The following is a 5,896-nucleotide window of genomic DNA, read 5'->3' as shown; positions in this document are numbered from 1 at the left end:
GAAAAGCAGGTCTGGAGCTCAGGGAGGCGCACAGTCCAACGATAGGGACAAAGGGTGGTCCTCCCGGAATGGATCATAATAAAAGGGAAGGAGGGTGCGTTTCCTTTAAAAAGCCTGGTAGGGGACACAGGAGTGTCTAAGGTGGGCAAATTTATTTTCACCTGTTAATTTAAAACTTATAATTATGAGACTCCTTCTTCTTACTTTCTCTTCCAAAAGAGTATAGGGTACCTTTCCTGGCCTGATCATGAGAATTCAGCTAGTGCTGGGAAAAAGAACTCTGTCTCGCTGGCCTTAAAAATGATTCCTCTCCTTCGCACAAAGGAGGAAGGAATGAGCATGACCTCACAGAGCTGCTTTTCATGGTCCCTCGCTAAATTTTTGATTGTGTAATTTCCCTATTGCCAGATGATTATGCATGACAGGCTGATTCAGAGGCCATTGTCTGGTTTTGAAATGAACCCCTAGAGTGCACTAATGGGATTTTATGCCATTAATGCTGAATAGAGTGGGATGAGAAATCACTTTTCTGATCTGTCTGCTTCTCGCTCTTGGGGCTCAATGAGAATACAAGTGGCTACCGTGAGAGAAGGAATTCACTGAGACCTTGGCCCCTTCCATCCTCTCCCTAAGCCCCTGCAGTGAATTAACAGTGGCCTCACCTTTCTCCACCTTTTTATCTTTTCTGGTTTACTTCAGGATATCGTCATCGTCATCGGCTCCAATTTGTCAGGGTGGGTGAGTCATCCATCACCTTCTCTGGAGCCCACTTTATCCAGAATAAAAAGCCTTGTGCCAATGAGGATATTTTAAACCAGGGACAATCAGCTTTGGACAGCCCGTTCCTATACCAAATCCTTTTTGAAGACTTTCCTTTGCAGATTTTCCTTGTTTGGTCCTTCTAACTCTTTGAAGAATCTGCTCTTTTTGTGCCCCTGGGCAAGGAGGAGAAATGAGCTAAGCCATAAACTGAGCCCTTTACACTTCTTTCATCTTGCTCCCATGTAAATCACCCTCTAACTCGACGTGACAAGAGCAAAGCTTGAGGTGACATCCGGTCCCCCTGTTCTTGCTATAGTCTAAGAGCATGTTTGTTTTCAATGTGTCCACATTAACAAAAATTCTTTTGTAAGAAAACTACCCCACTGCTTTGAAGAGTTTCTTACCAGTTGGGTTTCTCTGTATCATTACATCCTCCTGGTGTGGGGAATGGAGAAAAAGAGGAGGTTCTGCACCACCATCCAGAGCCATGTACCGTGATGAAGGGGTTGGCTCATGTGAGAGCTTCAGAGATTAGCAAAGGAGAGATTCTGAGCACTGCTAGGACATGAAGAATTGAGGATGAAGCAAATAGCTATTACTGTTACTGGCAGAGGTCCCGTCACATTGGCACTAAAGCCATCCCTGTCCCTCAGCTGTCCATGCCTGCTTCTAACGTCTATTTGAGCCATGCAAGCCATGCACACCACGGTGAAGATTCCCTTTACCCTTTCTCCCATGTCGTGGGGAAGGTGAACTAACCTTAGGCTTTGAACTAACCTCTAAAAGGCGTTTAATGTAATCTTAGAAACAACCTGAGATGTAAGCATTGTTCTTACCCATTCACAGACCGGAATAAAGCTAAAAGATGGAAAGTAACTTGGCCAAGGTCACACAGCTCCTGAATGGGAAAGAAGCTTAATATCCAAGCAGTGCATGACTCATACCCTTTCTACTACACTACACTGATTTTAAGCTTTTAAAATTAATGTAAAATTTTATATGTAAAAATTGAAAACCTGATGAACGGATAAGTTTTAATTATATACATATACCAAATGCTAATTCATGGAGATCTTTAATTATAGAATTTATACATGTGATTTTCTGAATTTTATGAAATAATAGTGCTAATTAAGCACTCAATTGTATAGGCAATGATCCATATTCAGGGTGAATTTGAAATAATACTAATATTAAGACAATTCTATTTTAGGGTGGGATAGTTGGTTGATAAATTGAGTTGGGAAATAGAAATAAAACATGTCTCCTTTCTCTGTACATGTTTCAGTATTCAGAGTATGGCAAAACAAAGGTAATATATTTTATGCCTATAGGAAATTGAATTTAGGAATATGTATCACCACAGATTAAAAATGAAAACCTAACTGAGAAATCATACCATTACAAGATATCTATTAGATGCCACCTGCAAGTGGCCATTTCCATCTCTGTGAACTAAGGCACTATGGCAACAGGCTGGAGTTTACTCTCACCTTCACCAGGAAAGGGCATCCTCCTGCCTGATTTCCACTTTTCTGAATAACTGTTCATGTGACTTGGCTTCTGGATGGCTCTGTGTCTGTGGAAGGCAAGCGGACAGAAACAACATACCTAAGTCAATGAAATGCCCCTGTAGAAAGATCTGTGGGAAGCATATGAATACCTGGTAACTGGGACAATTCTGAGCACATTAGCATGATTTCATGACAGCATGGTACAATCTGTGAACACTTTGATAAACATTTCACTCCTGGAGAGTGTGTAGGTGGTCCGATGAATATTTTCATGCTACAAATAAATGTGTGAGTGCTAGGGCTTCTTCCCCCTCCCACTCCACTACCTTTCAGCCATGCTATGAGAAAGGGAGGGGAAATATATGTATATATGTATTTATATATGTTTCTTTATGTATATAAATGTATATATGAGTATATAAATATGCATGTTAACGCACACACGCTTCCACATAAGTATAAATATATAGTTGTGCCTAGGAAAAAAGTGAAAGAAGAAAAAAAGACTTTAACATCCTAAAATAGAAGCTTTGAGATAAATCTTTGGAATGGTGAGTTCTGGACGCAACCTGCATGCAGGGCGGCCCTACCTACTAGACATCTCTGCAGGTTTGCATTAGTCTGCTTTTGCTAATAAATGTCATGGAGAGCAGGTGATCCACTTCAGACAACTGGATGGGAACTTTAGTTGTCCCAAACAAGTATCTATCACCACCACCATCCCCTCAAACATTCTGTTAAGTCATATTGTCCCTAATCATCAGCAAGGGTGACAATTAGCTATAAAGTAGGCAGTTATCTAACCTCAAGATACAATTTTTGAACTCATTGGCACCCAGGAAGTATATGAAGCAATAGTAAAAGAGGAGGCTTCCTAGGGAAAATGTACAGACCAGGCAGGCAAGATCACTAGGATGATCTTTTTGGAGGTGAAACATAATCAGGAAAAGCCAAAAATAGATAGGGGCTTAAGGGGTGCATGGTAGAGATCAAATATATTTTTCATTCTTCTAAATACTCAATAAAAAGAAAAAGCATCTCAGTAAAAATGCGAAGAGAGATACTAATATTTTTTCAGTACCCCTGTGTACCAGGCACTGAGATAATCATTTTGCATATGTGTTGGAACATGAAAAAATTTCTTGAATTTGGGTTTTATGGATAATATTTTAATATTTGAGCTCTTTTTGGGAATATGGAGCTATATGTCCATTTCCTGAGGAATTGTGGCTCTTAATTTTATTGCTGTCAGAAACTTGTACAACGACCTGGAACAAAACACTTCATCTTCCTGAGGATTTTATTTTGTCATCCAAAAAATAAAACAGAGGGTTTGGAAATATCTCTAGGTTTCTACCCAACTGTATGTACATCGATTCAGGTAAGTGCCTTTACAGAACATGGCATGCTACATACCGAAATATAGTCTAGTGGTTAATGAATTCATCAGCCAAAGATCCAATCCAGACTCCAGTGCATTTATTTACTTATTTGTTGAAGAACCTTAAGGAGTTTATTAAACTTTTCTGTGCTTTTAGTTTCTTCATGTATAAAATGTGGGTGATGATAATAATAGCTCCAGCCTTATAATGCAATTGGAAGAATTAAATTAAATAAGCTGATGCTTATTAAGACCTTAGCATAGTTCCTAGAACATAGTAAATGCTCAAAAATTGTTTTATGTTTATTGAAGGTGATATTGTCATAATCATCACAGATAAGGCAATTATGAGCATTGATATCTTTAGATTCCAATTTCACAATCAGAACTCAGCAGGAAAGAGCTAGTCCAGTAGAAGAGCTGCTTCAGACTGTGCTTGATTGAGTAATTAAAATCATAGTTTTAAAAGTGCTTAGTTAACAACCAATGAATAGGCAAAAATTTTAAGCATCAACTTTTGTGCCATGTTCCTTCTTTTTCCTTTCTTTGCCTTTGTTGAGGAATTAATCTGGATTTCAGGTAATAAGGAAATGGGTTAGTAGAAGCCTGTGTGTTACATCAACATGCTGTATCAGTGATAGTGTTGACACTTTATTTATTTTTTTACAAATAGTTTATTGTCAAGCTGGTTTCCATATAACACCCAGTGCTCATCCCCACAAGTGCCCGCCTCCATGTCCATATCCCCCTTCCCCCGCAAACCCATCAGTCCTCAGTTTGTTCTCAGCATTCAAGAGTCTCTCATGGTTTGCCTCTCTCCTTCTCCCCCACTATTTCCCCCCTTCTTCTCCCCCATGGTCCTCNAACATATGGTATTTGTCCTTCTCTGCCTGACTTATTTCGCTCAGCATAACACCCTCAAGGTCCATCCATGTTGCTACACATGGCCAGATTTCATTGTTTCTCATTGCCATGTAGTATTCCATGGTATAGATAAACCACATCTTCTTGATCCATTCGTCTGTTGATGGACACTTAGGCTCTTTCCATGTTTTAGCTATTGTGGAGAGTGCTGCTATGAACATTGGAGTACATGTGCTCCTATGCAACAGCACTTCTATATCCCTTGGGTAAATTCCTAGCAGTGCTATTGCTGGGTCATAGGGGAGTTCTATTGTTAGTTTTTTGAGGAACCTCTACACTGTTTTCCAGAGGGGCTGTACCAGTTTACATTCCCACCAACAGTGTAGGAGGGTGCCCATTTCTCCACATCCTCACCAGAATCTAGAGTCCTCTGATTTGCTCATTTTAGCCACTCTGACTGGTGTGAGGTGGTATCTAAGTGTGGTTTTGATTTGTATTTCCCTGATGAGGAGGGTTGCTGAGCATCGTTTCATGTGTCTGTTGGCCATCTGGATGTCCTCTTTGGAGAAGTGTCTGTTCATATCTTCTGCCCATTTCTTCACTGGGTTGTTTGTTTTTCGGGTATGGAGTTTGGTGACTTCCTTATAGATTTTGGATATTAACCCTTTATCTGATATGTCATTTGCAACTATCTTTTCCCATTCTGTCAGTTGTCTAGTAGTTTTATGGATTGTCTCCTTTGCCTGGCAGAAGCTTTTAATCTTGATGAAGTCCCAATAGTTTATTTTTGCTCTTGATTCCCTTGCTTTTGGGAATGTGTCAAGTAAGAAGTTGCTGTGGTGGAGGTCAAGGAGGTTGTTTCCTGCTTTCTTCTCTAAGGTTTTGATGGTTTCCTGTCTCACATCAGGTCCTTTATCCATTTTGAGCTTATTTTTGTGTATGGTGTGAGAAAATGATCTCATTTCATTCTTCTGCATGTTGCTGTCCAGTTTTCCCAGCACCACCTGTTAAAGAGGCTGTCTTTTTTCCATTGGATAATCTTTCCTGCTTTGTCAAAGATTAGTTGGCTGTATAATTTTGGGTCCAATTATGAGTTCTCAATTCTATTCCATTGGTCTATGTGTCTGTTTTGGTGCCAATACCATACTGTCTTGATGATGACAGGTTTGTAGTAGAAGCTAAAGTCTGGGATGGTGATACCTCCCATTTTGGTTTTATTCTTCAATATTACTTTGGCCATTTGGGGTCTTTTGTGGTTCTATACAAATTTTAGAATAGCTTGTTCTAGTTTTGAGAAGTATGCTGGTGCAATTTTGATTGGGATTGCATTGAATGTGTAGATTGCTTTAGGTAGTAATGACATTTTAACTATATT

This window comes from Hyaena hyaena, unplaced genomic scaffold (genome assembly GCF_003009895.1).
Source record: "Hyaena hyaena isolate Hyena2069 unplaced genomic scaffold, ASM300989v1 scaffold_977, whole genome shotgun sequence".
Classification (NCBI taxonomy): Eukaryota; Metazoa; Chordata; class Mammalia; order Carnivora; family Hyaenidae; genus Hyaena; species Hyaena hyaena.
The sequence above is the reverse complement of the archived record's forward strand: the minus strand, read 5'-3'. Positions refer to the sequence as shown.